The following is an 18,668-nucleotide window of genomic DNA, read 5'->3' as shown; positions in this document are numbered from 1 at the left end:
AAACATAATTTTCATCATAAAAAGTTTTAAAATTTTGCATTTTAAATTACTCAGCAGTTTGTACACTTGGAAATTCCAGCAAAGTGAGAACATTGTTTACAAGTGTAATTTTAATATTAATAAAAACATTAACATTAATTTTTCAGCTTTCACATTTTAGAACCAATATTTTTCAAATCTCAAACATCTTTAACAGATGCTTGAAAAGCACATAGACCCTATACTTTATGCGTCTAATGTTCCAGGCAGACACACAGAAACTATTCTGGACAAATGAAAATCTATCCTACAGATCAGTCTATAGGAAAAAAAAAGATTTTATAGCTCTTTATAACCAATTCTAAGATATAGCAGCTTTGGCATTCAAAAGAATACTTTATGAATAATGTTCAAGAAGTAATTAGATTACACCTGCATAAAATTACTTTAAGTCATCCAATTTTTCATTCAGGAACTTATTTTTTCCATTTCAGGATAGTGGTTTTGAGTAATTGCATATTGAAGAGGTAGAAAGGCTGGAATAGCCTAAACATACAGGATTATAGTGATAGGAGCTGGTCCTAGGCAATGCCATGAAGTAGGAAACATTTGATTTGTGTTTTTATTACCATATTGATTATAACACTTCACAGGGGAGAAAGTATATGATTCACATAGGCCAGAGGCAATAAGCCTCAGAGATGACCCTTACGTTTGTTTTTTAAAAACCTTTCAAATGCAGCATCACTTAAAATCAATGTGATACAGCTAAATTACCTTATTATTTTATACTTTAAAGATTTATTTTCCTTTAAGCTACAGAAATATATTAAGAAAATAAATCCCTTTGACTTTTTGAAGCAAACTAAACCTGTTTTCCTTGACTATTTTGCCACTGGCCTATTTATGTTTTTTACTGTGCTAAAATAGATGTAAAATTTAGCATTTTAACCATTTAAAGTGTACAGTTCTGGGTCTACTGTTCACTTATAAAGGTAATATATTTCATTACAGAGAATGTGGAAAGCAAGTAAGGGCATATAGAATTTTTTTTAATTACCCAGAGATAAACTAGGGAAGATAAGCACCAGGTTAATACAGTTCCTTTCTTTTTGTGTTTTCTATCATGATTTTATCATCCTATGTAGATTTCTAACCCTTATTCTCAACTTTCCTCCTGGGACCATTTTCCTACTAAATTTTTACATTTATAGGCAAGCTCATGAAATCTCAAGTCTTCATTAATTCCTCCAGTGGATCAGCATACCATGTCACTTAAAGTAATATTTTAAAATCCATTTTAGCCAGTCCTCTATTGGTAAGCATTTGCTGCCCATTTTCTGGCATTACTGACAAGGCTGCAGTGAGCATCCTTAGACAGAAAATTTTCATCCACATCCACAATGGTTTCTTCAGGATAAATTCCTAGCAGTAAGATAACTGGCTGAAAAGGTATGAACTTCAGCCACTGTGTATGAAAACAAACTGCTTTAAATGTGCATCTCCTTGGGTGCTGGAAAAAAGGGATTAAAGATGGCAGCATGAGAGGTGAGACATTATATATAAAACCACATATAATATGAAAATATAATTAATACAACTAATCCTGAAAGAGCAACAGGAAAGAAGGCTGCGCCAGACTGCATACACCTGGAGAAAAGAACAGACCTCACAGAACAAGGTAATATACCAAAGCTGTGATCTGGGGGACCCAAGCCATTCCCCCACCCCAGCTCACCAGCGGGAAGAAGAGAAAAGGAGCAGGGAGGGAGTGGAGGCCTGGAACTGCTAAATACGTAGCCCTGGAGATTTGCTCTGTGAGCGTGAACTGACAATTGCATGGTGCTCTGGTGATTAGTGGGGTTGGAAAGCTAAGACAGGCAGAATGCCTGGAAAGATTGCAATTCTAGCCATTTTTGGAAAACAGGGATCCACATCCGGCTGCTCTGGGACAAAAGAAAGGCAGGCAGTCTGAGAGACTTCCTAACAGCAAGAGGGCTGCTAAAGGAGCAAGGATTACACAGGGCTTATTGCTCAGGAGAAAGAACAGGTAGACAAAATTGTCCAGGCTCACTCTGCCCAGCAGGTTGGGAACTTCAGGAGCTACAGGAGCTCCATCCTCCTGGCTGAATATGCAGCTCCAAGGCCCCCACTGTGATATGTAGTCTGCTGCGCCTTTTCCCAGCCAGCCCCCACCTGGGTCACAAACCCAGGCCAGCCATAGGGAAGCCCCACCTAAAGCAACTGTAAATATAAAGCATAGAGGCTTACACCTATGTTTTCGGCCCACTGGTTCTGGCAGTGGAGACAGGCATAACAGCCAGGTAGCAGGAAACAGCTCTTTCCTCCCAGCAGGCATCAGCACCACTCCCCTGCTACCCCAACATCGCTCCAAGGGCTGAGCAGCTACAGAGAGTAGAGCTTCTGGGCACTAGAGGGCACCACATACAAATATGAAATTCAAAGGAACCTGGTTCAAACAAAAATCCCTCAAACACCTGAAAAAGGATCAAGTGAAACTGACCTTGTCAATCTTCTTGAAATATATTTCAAAATAAAAATCAGAAACATGCTCATGGAGGTACAGAAAAATATTCAATAACTCAGGAATGAATTCCAGTCAGAAATCCAATCATTACAGAATACAATGGAAGGTTTTAAAAGCATATTAGATATGGTGAAAGAGATGATAAATGAAATAGAAATTAGATAAGAGGAATTCAAAGAAGCTGAGGCACAGAGAGAAAAAAGGATCTCTAGGAATGAAAGAATATGGAGAGAACTGTGACCAATCCAAATAGAACAATATTCATATTATAAGGATACCAGAAGAAGAAGAGAGAGAAAAAGGGATAGAAAGTATCTTTGAGTAGCTTATTGTTGAAAACTTCCCCAATCTGGGGAAGAAGATAGTCTCTCAGGCCATGGAGGTGCACATATTTCCCAACACAAGGGACCCAAGGAAGACAACACCAAGACATACAATAATTAAAATGACAAAAGATCAAGAATAAGGACAGACTATTAAAAGAAGACAGAGAGAGAAAAAGATAACATACAAAGGAAAACCCATCAGGCTATCATCAAACTTCTCAGCAGAAACCTTACAAGCCAGAAGGGAGTTGCATGATATATTTAATGCAATGAAGCAGAAGGGCCTCGAACCAAGAATACTCTATTTGGCAAGATTATCATTTAAATTTGAAGGAGAGATTAAACAACTTCCAGATAAGCAAAAGCTGAGAGAATTTACCTCCCACAAACCATCTCTACAGTGTATTTTGGAGGGACCGCTATAGACGGAAGTATTCCTAAGGCTAAACAGCTGTCACCAGAGGTAATAAAACCACAGTAACGAAAGTAGAACAATTACTTACTAAGCAAATGCAAAATTAAATCAACTACCCCCAAAATCAGTCAAGGGATAGACAAAGAGTACAGAATATGATACCTAATATATAAAGAATGGAGGAGGAAGAAAAAAGAGAAGAAAAAAAAGAGAACCTTTAGGTTGTGTTTGTAATAGCATACTAAGAGAGTTACGTTAGATAGTAAGGAAGTTACCCTTGAACATTTGGTAACTATGAATCAAAAGCCTGCAATGGCAATAAGTACATACCTATCAATAACCACCCCAAATGTAAATGGTCTGAATGCACCAATCAAATGACATGGAGTCACTGAATGGATTAAAAAACATAACCCATCTATATGCTGCCTACAAGAGACTCACTTCAAACCCAAAGACACACAGAAACTAAAAGTGAAGGGATGGAAAAAGATATTTCATGCAATCAATAGGGAGAAAAAAGCAGGAGTTGCAGTACTTGTATCAGACAAATAGACTTCAAAACAAAGGGAGTCACAAGAGACAAAGAAAGACATTAAATAATGACAAAGGGATCAATCCAACAAGAGGATATAACCATTACAAATATCTATGCTCCCAACACAGGAGCACCTACATATGTGAAACAATACTAACATAATTAAAAGGGGAAATAGAATGCAATGCATTCATTCTAGGAGACTTCAACACTCCACTCACTCTGAAGGACAGATCAACCAGACAGAAAATATGTAAGGAGACAGAGGCATTGAACAATAGATTAGAACAGATGGACCTAACAGACATCTACAGAACACTCCACCCAAAAGCAGCAGGATACACATTCTTCTCAAGCGCACATGGAACATTTTCAAGAATAGATCATATACTAGGCCACAAAAAGAGCCTCAGTAAATTAAGAAAGATAGAAATTGTACCAACCAGCTTCTCAGAACACAAAGGTATGAAACTAGAAATAAATTACACAAAGAAAATGAAAAATTCCACAAACACATGGAGCCTTAACAATATGCTTCTAAATAACCAATGGAAAAATGACCAGATAAAAACAGAGATCAAGCAATATATGGAGACAAATAACAACAATAATTCAACACTGCAAAATCTATGGGACACAGCCAAGGCCATGCTAAGAAGGAAGTATATTGGAATACAGGCCTACCTCAGGAAAGAACAATCCCATATGAACAGTCTAAACTCACAATTAAGAAACCAGAAAAAGAAGAACAAATGAGGCCCAAAGTCATAGAAGGAGGGACATAATAAAGATTAGAGCAGAAATAAATAAAATCGAGAAGAATAAAACAATAGAATCAATGAAACCAGGAGCTGGTTCTTTGAGAAAATAAACAAAATAGATAAACCCCTAGCCAGACTCACCAAGAAAAAGAAAGAGTCTACACACATAAAGGGAATCAGAAATGAGAAAGGAAAAATCACTACAGATACCACAGAAATACAAAGAATTATTAGAGAATATTATGAAAATTATATACTAACAAACTGGATAACCTAGAACAAATGGACAACTTTCTAGAAAAATACAACCTTCCAAGGCTGACCCAGAAAGAAACAGAAAATCTGAACAGACCAATTACCAGCAATGAAATTGAGTTGGTAATCAAAAACCTACCTAAGAACAAAACCCTTGGACCAGATGGCTTCACCGCTGAATTTTGTCAAACAATTAGCTAAGACCTAATACCCATCCTCCTTGAAGTTTTCCAAAAAGTAGAAGAAGAGGGAAAACTTCAAAACTTATTCTACGAGGCCAGTATCACTCTAATACCAAAACCAGGCAAAGACACCACAAAAAAAGAAAATTACAGAATATCCTTGATGAATATAGATGCAAAAATACTCAACAAAATATTAGCAAACCAAATTCAAAACTACATCAAAAAGATCATTCAAGATGATCAAGTAGGATTTATTCCAGGGATGCAAAGATGGTACAATAGTAGAAAATCCATCACATAACATTATCCACCACATAAACAAAAAGGACAAAAACCACATGATCATCTCCATAGACGCTGAAAAAGCATTTGACAAAATTCAACATCCATTCATGATAAAAAATCTCAACAAAATGGGTATAGAGGTCAATTACCTAAACATAATAAAGGGCATATATGACAAATCCACAGCCAACATCATACTTAACAGTGAGAAGCTGAAAGCCTTTCCTTTAAGACCAGAAACAAGACAGGGATACCCACTCTCCACTTTAATTCAACATAGTTCTGAAGATCCTTGCCATAGCAATCAGACAAAACAAAGAAATAAAAAGCATCCAGATTGGTAAAGAAGAAGTTAAACTGTCCCTGTTTGCATTTGACATGATATTGTACATAAAAAACCCTAAAGAATCCACTCCAAAACTACTAGATCTGATATCTGAATTCATCCAAGTTGCAGGATACAAAATTAATACACAGAAATCTGTGGCATTCCTATACACTAACAATGAACTAGCAGAAAGAGAAATCAGGAAAACAATTCCATTTACAATTGCATCAAAAAGAATAAAATACCCAGGAATAAACTTAACCAAGGAGCTGAAAGACCTATACCCTGAAAACTACAAGACACTCTTAAGAGAAATTTAAAAAGATACCAATAAATGGAAACACATCCCATGCTCATGGATAGGAAGAATTAATATTGTCAAAATGGCCATCCTGCCTAAAACAATCTACAGGTTCAATGCAATCCCTATCAAAATACAAACAGCATTCTTCAGTGAAGTAGAGCAAATCATTCTAAAATTTATATGAAACCACAAAAGACCCCAAATGGCCAAAGCAATCCTGAGAAGGAAGAATAAAGCTGGGGGGGATTATGCTCTCCAACTTCAAGCTGTACAACAAAGTCACAGTAATCTCAATAATTTGGTACTGGCACAAGAACAGAACAATAGACCAATGGAATAGACTAGAGAGCCCAGATATAAACCCAAGCATATATGGTCAATTAATATATGATAAAGGATCCATGGACATACAATTGGGAAATGACAGCCTCTTCAACAACTGGTCTTAGCAAAACTGGACAGCTACATGCAATAGAATGAAACTGTATTATAGTCTAACCCCAGACACAAAAGTAAACTCAAAATGGATCAAAGACTTGAATGTAAGTCATGAAACCATAAAACTCTTAGAAGACAGCATAGGCAAAAATATCCTGAATACAAACATGAGCAACTTTTTCCTAAAGGCATTTCCTTGGGCAAGGGAAACAAAAGCAAAAATGAACACATGGGACTACATCAAACTAAAAAGCTTCTGTACCACAAAGGACATCATCAGCATAACAAAAAGGCATCCTACAGTATGGGAGAACATATTTGTAAAACAACATATCCGACAAGGGGTTAACATCCAAAATATATAAAGAACTCACATGCCTCAACACCCAAAAAGCAAATAACCTGATAAAAAAAAGGGCAGAGGATATAACTGACAATTCTCCAAAAAAAGAAATTCAGATGGGCAACAGGCACATGAAAAGATGCCCCACATCACTAATTATCAGGGAAATGCAAATAAAAACCACAATGAGGTATCACCTCACACCAGTTAGGATGGCCAGTATCAAAAAGACTAAAAACAGCAAATGCTGGCAAGGATGCAGAGAAAGGAGAGGCCTACTACACTGCTGGTGGTAATGTAAGCTAGTTCATCCTTTGTGGAAAGCAATACGGAGGTTCCTCATAAAACTAAAAATAGAAATACCATTTGACCCAGGAATTCCACTCTTGGGAATTTGCCCAAAGAATATAATTTCTGAAATTAAAAAAGGCATATGCACCCCTATGTTTATTGCAGCACTATTTACAATAGCCAAGATATGGAAGCAACCTAAGGGTCCATTAGTAGATGGATGGATAAAGAAGATGTGGTACATATACACAATGGAATACTGTTCCATTGAATAGAAAGAAACAAATTCTACCATTTGCAACAAAATGGATGGAGCTGGAAGATATTATGCTCAATGAAATAAGCCTGGTGGAGAAAGACAAGTACCAAATGATTTCCCTCATTTGTGGAGTATAATAGCGAAGCAAAACTAAGGACCAAAACAGCAGCAGACACAGACTCCAAGAAGGGACTAGCAGTTTTCAAAGGGGAGGGGTGGGCGAGGGCAGGTGGGGAGGGAGGGAGAAGGGGACTGAGGGGTATTATGATTAGTACACATGGTATGAGGGGTCTCCGGGAAGACAGGGTATCACAGAGAAGACAAGTAGTGACTGTGGCATCTTACTACACTGATGGACAGTGACTGCAATGGGGTATGGGGGGAACTCGATAACATGGGTGAATGTGGTAAACACATTGTTTTTTCATGTGAAACCTTCCTAACAGTGTATATCAATACCTTAATTAAAAAAAATTTTTATGTGCATCTCCTTGATTACTGGAAAGGAGTCACATTTATCAACAGATTAACGATCATTTGTATTTTTCCCTTGTGAACTTTCAGTCTATCGTGAATATTTTATAGTTAATTTTGAGAAGACTTTAAAGGGGAGGAGGCCTCGAGCAAGTAGTGACCCAGTTCTAGAGTTCACAGTCAAGTTACTGAACCTTAAACCCTCAGATCCTCGGCCGTGGCCTCAGTTTTGTCACCTGTTAAATGGAAGGTGGCCTATGAAACCCGCCCCGACCGCCGATAGCTCATAGGCAGGAACCAACGACCCCTAAGGAGCTGTTCGTTCCCTCAAGTCGCCCCAGAGGTCCCACCCGCGGGGCACCTTCCACCCAGTTTTGCTGGGGTCCCTGCAGGGGTCCTCTCCACACGGCGGCGGTGGCCGTGCAGTCGCCCTCCCGCCTTCACCTGCCCGCAGGGCCCGCAGCGCAAGGGGTCCTCAAGCCTCGCAAGCTGCAATCGCCGCGGCCAGCGCGCCTCGGAGTCCACTGTTTTTCCCGGTTGCTAGGCGACACCGTGCCGCGCCTGCGTGCACCGCGGGAGCGCGCGCCTCCGCCCTGGAGCGCGCGCGCGGCAGCCTGAAGTGTTGTCCTGTGGGGTATCGGGGTCAGTGCGGGAGGGGCTACGGGCATCTTCGGTTCCCTGAGCCCCGGGTTTGGGCAGGACAGACACTGGGAATCGTCCTCTTTCTAGTCGTTGAAGGCCAGCCCACGTGAAAACTACATCAGCAGGCAGTGCCGCGTCAGCTTCTGGCCAGAAGACTGGCCCTGGATTCACAAACCCTGGGATGCTTTTGCGTTCTCCCAACGGCAGGCCTCAGCCAGAATCTCTGCAGATGACTTCCAAACTGTCACTTTCTGCCCAGACTCCGCTAGGCTGCAGACCTGCATTACCAGCTTTCCATGCACAGGGTCTTCTTGACCATGCATTTCCAAAAGAGTATCCTGCCTTTGATACATCCACATTTTGAACCTCCATTCAGTTTTCACACTACAGTGATGTGGTTAGGTACCACTACTAAAATTACTCAGATCCGTTGGCTATGGCTCAGTCTACATCTTCCTTGACGTCACTGCCTCCTCTGATAACATGATGATACCTCATTCTTGAAACACCTATCGTGGTTTCTTTGACACTACTCTTGATCCTTCTCATATGTTCATGACCATTATTTAAGGTCTTTTCTATACAGCCTTAAATATTATTTTCCAGGGATCTGACCCTGATTCTCTTCTCATACTATATGCTTTTCCAGGGTAATCTTATTTATTATCGTGACTTCAACTGCCATATACACAGCTCCCCATCAGACTCCAATACTGAGATCTGGGCCCATATATCTTTCCCATTACTGGAGCTCTACCTGGATGTCCATAGGCAACACAAATATCAACACTACCCACCTCAACCCATCATTTTCCCAATATAAACATGTTTTTTCTATTTATCAGGAGGTACCACCCACCTGTGTATCCAAGCACCAAGTCTGACAGTTCTGAGACTCATTCTCTTTCATGTACAGTTTTTTGGATTTCCCTAAAACTTCCTTGAATTTATTCTCACCTCTCCATTTCCATAGCCCAAGTACAGACTGTCATCATACTTTACCTGATTTCATCTAACAAACCTTCTGATAGGTCTTCCATCCTTTTTGTCCTAGCTCCAATCCATCTTTTCCAGGATGATGAAATTAACCTTTGTAATTTGTCTCCTCATCCCACCACACACATGATGAGATGCAACAAGATTCTTAAAGTGGCATTCAAGACCTGGTTCTGGTGACTGCTTTCTACTGCAATAGCTTCTCCACTCACTCACATAAAAAAAAAAAGCAAACTGCTCGTAATTGTCCAACGATGCCATGACATTTTATGCCCTTCACTCTCCTAGTCAACCTGAAAACCATCAATTCATGTTCCAAATTTTATTCTAAAGTCTTCAGAAAGTCATCTTTGGCTTCTCCAGACATAGCGAAACATTTCTCATTTTGTGCTGTCACTGTACCTTATGCTTGCTCTATTTCACATGATACTGTAATTTATTTGTTTATATTATGTCTCCTCAAATAGGCCATTTCTAAATGTTCTTCACTTAACTAACATTTGCTGAATTCTCATATGAGCCAGGCAATTATGAAGTGATTTAAATTGCATCATTAAATCCTGACCCATAACCCTGTGAGGTACCATGAAATAATTGACATAAATAATAATTGGCTCTACTAATAAATGGCAGAGTCAGGACTTGAACTAAGGTCAGTTTGACTCTTATAGATATGTTTGGAATCAATGCATTATATCAGCTCATCCTGTAAATACAGTGTCATAAGAAATTGTAAAGAGTTTTCATGAAATAACACTGCCATTTTGACTATTTTCTTATAGACTTAGTTGTTACTGTGCATGTATTTATTTTAACATATACAGTTGGATGGTTTTGACAGATGTTTACAGTTGTGGAACCACTACCGCAATGAAGATACAGAACATTTCCATCATCCCAAATTTCCTTCCTCTCCCTTTGAAGTTGAACCTCTCCCTCCAACCCAGTTCCCTGGGAACAACTGATCTTTTCTCTCTCCCTACAATTTTGCATTTTCTAGAATGTATCATAAATGGGACTACATAGTATGCTGCCTGTTGTGGCTGGATTCTTTAACTTACTATAATGCTTTTGAGATTTGTCTATGGTGTTCATAGACATATCAGTAGTTCGTCTCTCACTATTGCTGAGCAGTATTGCAATGCATGGATATACAACATGCATTTATTGATTGATGGACATTTGGGTTCATTCCAGGTTTGGACTGTTATAAATAAATCTGCTCTAAACATTTATACACAAGTTTTTGTGTGAACATATGTTTCTCCTTCCTTGGGAAAATACCCAAGAGTGGAATTTCTGGGTCTTATGCCATGTGTATGTTTGATGTTATGATAACTTGCCAAACTGTTTTCCAAAGGAACTATACTATATTTGCATTCCCACCAGCAATAAGTGAAAGATCCAATTGCTTCATATGCTCTACAACACTTGGTATTGTCAGGCCTTTTAATTTTAGCCATTCTATTGAATGTGTACTGTTATCTCCTTCAGGTTTTAATTTGTATTTCCTTCATGATTAATGATGATAACCTCATTCTCTGTTCTTGTTAGTTATTTATATATCTTCTTTTTTTTACTGAAGTATCACTGATATACAGTCTTATATTGGTTTCAGATATACAACACACCTATATCTTCTTTTGTGAAATATCTGTTCAAATATATTTTTCTACTTTTAACTGGGTTGTTTGTCTTACTACAATTGAGTTGTAAGAGTTCTCCATAAATTCTGGACACAGGTCATTTGTCACATATAATTTGGAAATATTTTCTTCCCAGGTTTAGTATAGTGGACAATGATCTAAACACTGGGGCTGTTCAGTGCAACTGGGTTGGTCATTGCTTCTAGGTCTTTTCAGAAGTCTAGTGAAGCTCTGAGTTCAGCACACATAATAAATCAGAAATCTACAGATCCAGACTGGGTTGCAAGAGATAAGATATCACTGAATGGCAGGCATAGGAACTCTCTGGTTCTCTAGCCTTTGTTTCTACTTAAGAATCTTAAAACTCTAAGACAGTCATTCTCTATCTCAGAATTATTAAATATAATTAGAAGCAATTGACCTACCTCACCTTTCTTGTAATACTTTTGTCCTCCACACTGTGCTATGGGAAAAGCTACTTAGTCTGATTAGTACTCACAATATGGGTAGGTTACAGGAAAGGCAAGTATAGCACCAAGAAGACAAGTAATGTCTCTATAGCACTTACTACACTGATGTACAGTGATTGCAATGGGGTGGGAGGGGACTTGATAATATGGGTGAATGTTGAAACCACAATGTTGCTTATATGAAACCTTCATAAGATTGTATAACAATGATACCTTAATTTAAAAAAAAGAATAGAGGGATGCCTCATGGGAGTCACCTGTAGTCTCCTAGAGAGTAGTACATCCTAACTGGTGTGAGATGAGATCATTGTGGTTTTAATTTGCATTTCCCTGATAATTAGTGATGTGGAGCATCTTTTCATATGCCATTTAGCCATCTAAATTTCTTCTCTGGAGAATTGTCTCTTCATATGCTCCATCCATTTTTTAATTGGCTTATTTGATTTTTGGGTGTTGAGACATGTGAGCTCTTATATATTTTGGATGTTAACCCCTTACCAGATAAGTTGTTTATGAATATACTCTCCCATACTGTAGGGTGCCTTTTTGTTCTGCCAATGGTGTCCTTTGCTGTACAGAAGGTTTTTCGTTTGATGTAATCCCATTTGTTCATTTTTGCTTTTGTTTCCCTTGCCTGAGGAGATGTGTTCAGGAAAATGTTGCTCATGTTTATATTCAACAGATTTTTGCCTATGTATTCTTCTATGAGTTTTATGACTTCATGACTTACGTTCAGGTCTTCGATCCATTTCAAGTTTACTTTTGTGTATGGAGTTAGAAAATAATCCAGTTTCATTCTCTTACATGTAGATGTCCAGTTTTGCCAACACCAGTTGCTGAAGAGGCTGTCATTTCTTCATTCTGTATCCATGGCTCCTTTATTGTATATTAATTGGCCATATATGTATGAGTTTATATCTAGGATCTCTATTCTGTTTCATTGGTGTATGGGTCTGTTCTTCTGCCAGTATTAAATTGTTTTGACTTCTGTGGCTTTGTAGTAGCACTTGAAGTTAGGGAGCATAATCCCCCCAGCTTTGGTCTTCCTTCTCAGGGTGGCTTTGGCTATTTGGGGTCTATTGTGTTTCACATGAATTTTAGAACTATTTTTTCCAGTTTGTTGAAGAATGCTGTTGATATTTTGATAGGGATTGCACTGAATCTGTAGATTGCTTTAGGCATTAATGACCATTTTAACAATATTAATTCTTTCTATCCATGAGCACGGGATGTATTTACATTTATTGGTATCTTCTTTAATTTCTCTCATGAGTGTCTTATAGTTTTCAGGGTATAGGTCTTTCACCTCCTTGGTTAGGTTTATTCCTAGGTATTTTATTCTTTAAGATGCAATTGCAAAAGGAATTGCTTGCCTGATTTCTCTTCTAGTTCATCATTAGTATATAGGAATGCAACAGATTTCTGGGTATTAATTTTGTATCCTGCAACTTTGTTGAATTCAGTTATTAGTTATAGTAGTTTTTGGATGGATTCTTAGCATTTTTTATGTACCATATCATGTCATCTGCAAACAGTGACAGTTTCACTTCTTACTTACCAATCTGGATGCCTTTTATTTCTTTGTGTTGTCTGATTGCCGTGGCTAGGACCTCCAGTACTATGTTGAATAAAAGTGAGGAGAGTGGGCATCCTTGTCTTGTTCCTGGTCTTAGAGGAAAAGCTTTTAGCTTTTCCCTGTTAAGTATGATGTTGGCTGTGGGTTTGCTGTATGTGGCTTTTATTATGTTGGGGTACTTGCCCTAAATACCCATTTTGTTGAGAGTTTTTATCATGAATGGATGTTGAATTTTGTCAAATGCTTTTTCAGCATCTATTGAGATGATCATGTGATTTTTGTCCCTCTTTTTGTTGATGTGGTGTATGATGCTGATGGATTTTCGAATATTATACCATCCTTGCATCCCTGGAATAAATCCTACTTGATCATGATGGATGATCTTTTTGATGTAGTTTTGAATTCAGTTTGCTAATATTTTGTTGAGTATTTTTGCATCTATATGTTCATCAGGGATATTGGTCTGTAATTTGTGTGTGTGTGTATGGTGTCTTTGCCTGGAGTTAGTATTAGGGTGATGCTGGCCTAGAATGAGTTTGGAAGTATTCCCTCCTCTTCTACTTCTTGGAAAACTTTAAGGAGAATGGGTATTATGTCTTCATACTAAATGTTTGATAAAATTCAGCAGTGAAGCCATCTGGACCAGTGATTTGGTTCTTAGGTAGTTTTTTGATTACCAATTCAATTTTGTTTCTAGTAATTGGTCTGTTCAGCTTTTCTGTTTCTTCTTGGCTCAGTCTTGGAAGGTTATGTTTTTCTAAAATGTTGTCCATTTCTTCTAGGTTATCCAATATGTTAACATATAATTTTTCATAGTATTCTCTAATAATTCTTTATATTTCTGTGGTGTCCATAGTGATTCTTCCTTTCTCATTTCTGATTCTGTCTAAGTATTACATTCTATTTTTCTCCTGACAGGTCTGGCTAAGGGATTATCTGTTTTGTTTATTTTCTCAAAGAACCAGCTCCTGGTTTCATTGATTCTTTCTGTTATTTTATTCCTCTCAATTTTATTTATTTCTGCTCTTCTCTTTATTTTATGTCCCCTCTTCTACTAACTTTGGGCCTCATTTGTTCTTCTTTTTCTAGTTTCATTAATTGTGAGTTTAGAATGTTCATTTGGGATTATTCTTCTTTTTTGAGGTAAGCCTGTATTGCTATATACTTTCTTCTTAGCACTGCCTTCACTGCATCCCACAGGTTTTGGGATGTTGAGCTATTGTTTTCATTTGTCTCCATAAAGTTCTTGATCTCTGTTTTAATTTGGTCATTGATCCATTGATTATTTAGTAGCATGTTGTTAAGCCTCCATGTGTTTGTGGGCTTTTTTGTTTTCTTTGCAAAATTTATTCTAGTTTCATATCTTTGTGATTTGAGAAGCTGGTTGGCACTATTTCCATCTTTTAATTTACTGAGGCTCTTTTTGTGGCCTAGTATGTGATCTATTCTGGAAAACGTTCCATGTGCACTTGAAAAGAATGTCCATTCTGCTGCTTTTGAGTGGACTGTTCTATAAATGTCTGTTAGGTCCATCTGTTCTAATGTTGTTCAATGCCTCGGTCTCCTTACTTATTTTCCTTCTGGTTGGTCTGTCTTTTGGAGTGAGTGGCATGTTGAAGTCTCCTAAAATGAATGCATTGCATTCTATTTTCCCCTTTAATTCTGTTAGTATTTGTTTCACATATTTAGGTGCTCCTATATTGGGTACATGGATATTTATGATTATATCCTCTTGTTGGACTGACCCCTTTATCATGATGTAATGTCCTCGTCTCTTGTTACCTTGCTTTTGTCTGTTATAAGTACTGCTACTCCTGCTTTTATTCTCCATATTATTTGCATGGAATATATTTTTCCATCCCTTCATTTTTTGTCTGTCTATGTCTTTGGGTTTGAAGTGAGTCTCTTGTAGGCAGCATATAGATGGGTCTTTTTTTTTTATCCATTCTGTAACTCTGTCTTTTGATTGGTACATTCAGTCCACTTACATTTAGGGTGATTATCAATAGATATGTATTTTTTGCCATTGCAGGCTTTAGTTCTTGGTTACCAAAAGTTCAAAGGGCAGCTTCTTTAGTATCTAACAGTCTAACTTAACTCATATAGTACATTATTTCAAACACAATCTAAAGGTTCTTTTTCTTTTTCCTCCCTTCTCTTTCTTCCTCTCCACTCTTTGTATATTAGGTGTCATATTCTGTATTCTTTGTGTATCCCTTAACTGACTTTTTGGGTAGTTGCTTTAATTTATTTGCTTAGTAATTAATTGGTCTACTTCCTTTGCTGTGGTTTCATTTTCTCTGGTGACAGTTATTTAACCTTAGGAGCACTTCCATCTATAGCAAGCAGTCCCTTTAAAATACACTGCAGAGGGCGGAGCCAACATGGCAGCGTGAGTAGGACAGTGGGAATCTCCTCTCAAAAACATATATACTTTTGAAAATACAACAAACACAACTAGTCCTAAAAGAGAGACCAGAAGACCCAGGACAGTGGCCAGACTGCAGCTACACCAGCGAGAACCCAGCGACGGGTGAAAGGGGTAAGATACAAGCCCCGGCCCTGCGGGACCCGAGCGCCCCTCCCCCCAGCTCCCGGTGGGAGAAGAATAGGCAGAGCAGGAGGGAGACAGAGCCCAGGACTGCTGAACACCCAGCCCCAGCCACACGCACCAGAGCACAGACACAGTGCGTGGGCGGGGGGCCCTGGATACTGGGGAAACAGGGCAGCAAGACCTCTGAGCGGGTGCCGAATCTGATGCCCCTGTGACAAAGAAAAGCAGGGGCATTTTGAAAGTCTTAAAGGGACAGGGACTTAACAGCTTGACAGAAACAACACAGGTCATAGTCCAGCAGCTGGAAATCACAGGGAAAACCGGGCACACTAACCCCCTGGGCAACAGCTCTGAGACCCCTCACGGAGGTAAACAGCCAAACAGCCCCCCCCGTCCATTACCCCTCCCGGCGCTGCGAAAGCAGAGAAGCAGCCTGAGACAAACTCCACCCACAGAAAGGGAAATTCCTCCATTCCGGCCAGGCAAGACACAAAGACCCAGTCTACACGCAATTACCCAACACAAGCCACTAGGGGTCGCAGTTGTCCCAGAAAAGAAAGGCCAGTAGCAAGTGAAAATTTTGGCCCTCCCAGCTGACAGTCAATAGCACCTGTCAACATGAAAACGCAAAAAAATATGATCCAGACAAGACTAACCCAGACAGCTTCGGCATCTGCTACATTTTCCCCTGAGAAGGAACCTGGGGAGATAGATTTAGCCAGTCTCCCTGAAAAAGAATTCAAAACAAAAGTCATAACCATGCTTATGGACTTGCAGAGAAATATGCAAGAACTAAGGAAGGAGAATACAGAAATAAAACAAGCTCTGGAAGGACTTCAAAACAGAATGGATGAGATGCAAGAGACCATTAATGGACTAGAAAACAGAGAACAGGAACACAGAGAAGCTGATGCAGAGAGAGATAAAAGGATCTCCAGGAATGAAAGAATTTTAAGAGAGCTGAGTGACCAATTGAAAAGGAGCAATATACGAATTATAGGTATACCAGAAGAAGTAGAGAGAGAAAAAGTGATAGAAAATGTCTTTGAAGAAATAATTGCCGAAAACTTCCCCAAACTAGGGGAAGAAATGGCCTCTCAGACCACAGAGGTACACAGAACTCCCATGACAAGGGATCCAAGGAGGGCAACACCAAGACACATAATAATTAAAATGGCAAAGATCAAAGACAAGGACAAAGTATTAAAGGCAGCCAGAGAGAAAAAAAAGGTTACCTACAAAGGAAAACCCATCAGGCTATCATCAGACTTCTCAACAGAAACCCTACAGGCCAGAAGAGAATGGCATGATATACTTAATGCAATGAAACAGAAGGGCCTCGAACCAAGACTACCGTATCCAGCACGAATATCATTTAAATATGAAGGAGGGATTAAACAATTCCCAGACAAGCAAAAGTTGAGGGAATTTGCCTCCCACAAACCACCTCTACAGGGCATCCTACAGGGACTCCTCTAGATGGGAGCACTCCTAAAAAGAGCACACAACAAAACACACAACATACAAAGAATAAAGGAGGAGAAATAAGAAGGGAGAGAAATAAAGAATCATCAGACCGCATTTATAATAGCTCAACAAGCGAGTTAAGTTAAACAGTAAGATAGTAAAGAAGCTAACCCTAAACCTTTGGTAACCACAAACTTAAAGCCTACAATGGCAATAAATTCATACCTTTCAATAATCACCCTAAATGTAAATGGACTGAATGCACCAATCAAAAGACACAGAGTAATAGAATGGATAAAAAAACAAGATCCATCCATATGCTGCTTACAAGAAACTCACCTCAAACCCAAAGACATGCACAGACTTAAAGTCAAGGGATGGAAAAAGATATTTCAAGTAAAATACACTGCAGAGATGATTTGTGAGAGGTAAATTCCCTCAACTTTTGCTTATCTGGAAATTTAAATGATAATCTTGCTGGGTAGAGTATTCTTGGTGTGAGGCCCTTCTGTTGCATTGCATTAAATATATCATGCCACTCCCTTCTGGCCTATAAGGTTTCTGCTGAGAAGTCTGCTGATAGCCTGATGGGCTTTTCTTTATACATGATCTTTTTCTCCCTCTGGTTGCTTTTAATATTATCTCCTTGTACTTGAACTTTGCCATTTTAATTATTCTATGTATTGGTGTTGTTTTCCTAGGGTCCCTTGTGTTGGGAGATCTCTGCACTTCCGTGACCTGAGAGACTATTTCCTTCTCCACATTGGGGGAGTTAGCAGCAATTATTACTTCAAAGAGACCTTCTATTCCTTTTTCTTTTTTTTCTCCTGGTACCCCTATAACACAAATATTGTTCCATTTGGATTGGTCTCACAGATCTCTTATTATTCTTTCATTCTTAGAGATCCTTTTTTATTTCTGTGCCTCAGCTTCTTTGTATTCCTGTTCTCTAATTTCTATTTCATTTGCCGTCTCCTCTACCTCATCTAATCTACTTTTAAATCCCTCCATTGTATGTTTCACTTCAGATACTATATTTTCAAAGTTTCTATCTCTCTCTTGAAGTCCTCCCTGAAATCTTGAATACTTTTCTGTAGCTCCATGAATATGTTTATGATTTTTATTTTGAAATCTTTATCAAGAAAATTGGTGATTTCAGTTTCACTTAGCCCTTTTCTTGCATCTGCTGAATTTTCGTTTGTACAAAATTTTTTTGCCATTTCATTCTTCTAGTGATGGATATAACTTTGGGTAGGCAGCACCCTCTAGTGCCCAGAAGCTCTACTCTCTGAGGCTGTGAGCACCCGGAGCAATGGCAGGTGTTGCAGGCAAGAGGCACCAGCGCCTGCTGGGAGGACAGAATTCTTTCCTGCTTCCCAGCTGCAGTGCCTGCCTCTACTACTAGGTTTCAGTGGGCCGAGTGTGCAGGGAGGAACCTCTGTGTTATGCCCCTGTAGCTGCCATAGATGAGCCCACCCTCTGGCTGGCCTGGCACTATGGCAGGGGCAGCAGGTGTGCAGACTGGTGCCTGCAGGGAGGAAGGAGCAGCAGGCTGCATATCACAGGGGGGCGGGGGGGCCTTGGGGCT

The 18,668-nt window shown here is 39.1% G+C and overlaps 1 protein-coding gene across 4 annotated transcripts in view; it reads right to left on the bottom strand.

Moving 5' to 3' along the window:
- The window catches only part of ARMC3 (armadillo repeat containing 3), a 75,942-nt gene extending 67,542 nt beyond the window's left edge, over nucleotides 1–8,400 (bottom strand). The window contains exon 1 of one of the 4 annotated variants that reach the window (XR_005023834.2): nucleotides 8,174–8,400. The gene's annotated coding sequence lies outside the window, so the exon portion shown is untranslated. The remainder of the gene's footprint in view (nucleotides 1–8,173) is intronic. The other 3 variants (XR_005023833.2, XM_036880930.2, XM_036880928.2) reach the window with 3 other exon arrangements.
- Between the last annotated feature and the right edge of the window lie 10,268 nt (nucleotides 8,401–18,668).

Source organism: Manis pentadactyla, chromosome 3, assembly GCF_030020395.1.
Source record: "Manis pentadactyla isolate mManPen7 chromosome 3, mManPen7.hap1, whole genome shotgun sequence".
NCBI lineage: Eukaryota > Metazoa > Chordata > Mammalia > Pholidota > Manidae > Manis > Manis pentadactyla.
The sequence above is the reverse complement of the archived record's forward strand: the minus strand, read 5'-3'. Positions and strand labels throughout refer to the sequence as shown.